The following is a 1,096-nucleotide window of genomic DNA, read 5'->3' on the forward strand; positions in this document are numbered from 1 at the left end:
TGAATGTCCTGACAGGGAACACAATAGTGGGTCCCTGATGGAGCAGTAGAACAATGGGATGCAGAACTCAAACTAGTAAGAATACCAGACTTAATGGTCAGACTGAGACTGGAGGAACCCCGGAAAGCCTGGCCCTTGGATTCTGTGTCAGCCCAGAACTAAAACAATTTCCAAGGCCAACTCTTCAGACAGGGATTGGACTGGACTGTGGGGCATAAAGTGATACTCATGAAGAATGTGCCTCTTCGTCAAGTAGATACAAGAGACCAAAGGGGCAGCTTCTGTACAGAGGTGAGATGGGAAGGCAGAGAGAGTTAGGAGCTGGCTGAATGTTCATGGGGAATCAGGGGCGGAGGGGAGGAGTGTGCTGTCGCAGAATTTGGTGAGCGGTTGGGGTCTCATAACAATGTATGTAAAATAATATTTTTGTATGGGAGACTACCTTGAAATGTGAACTTCATTTAATTACAACAATAAAAATATATATATAAATTAAAAAAAAAGAAAATAAGTACATTTTCAAATTTGTGGGTCTCTTAGTTATCTTGTGTTGCTGAACAGAAATACCACGAGTGGGTAACTTTAACAAACACAAATTTATTTTCTCACGGTTTAGGAGGCTAGAATTCCGAACTCAGGGTGCCAGCTTTATAGGGGACAGCTTTCTCTCTGTTAGCTCTGAAGGAGGTCCCTTGTCTCTTCTGACCTTCTGCTCCTGGATGATCTTCATGTGGCTTGGCATTTCTCTTCCCGCATCTCTGCTTCTTCTGCTTGCTTGCTTTATCTCTTTTATATCTCAAAAGAGATGGCCTCAAGACAAATCCTACATTGATCCTGCCTCATTAACATAATAAAGACAACCCATTCCCAAACAGGATTATAACCATAGGCATGTTGTTGTTGTTGTTAGGTGCCCTCCAGTCCGTTCTGACTCATAGCAACCCTATGTACAACAGAATGAAACACTGGCCGGTTCTGCACCATCCTCACAATTGTTGTTCTCCTTGAGCCCATTGTTGCAGCCACTGTGTCAGTCCATCTCATTGAGGGTCTTCCTCTTTTTCACTGACCCTCTACTTTACCAAGCATGATGTCC

Source organism: Trichechus manatus, unplaced genomic scaffold, assembly GCF_000243295.1.
Source record: "Trichechus manatus latirostris isolate Lorelei unplaced genomic scaffold, TriManLat1.0 scaffold00029, whole genome shotgun sequence".
Classification (NCBI taxonomy): Eukaryota; Metazoa; Chordata; class Mammalia; order Sirenia; family Trichechidae; genus Trichechus; species Trichechus manatus.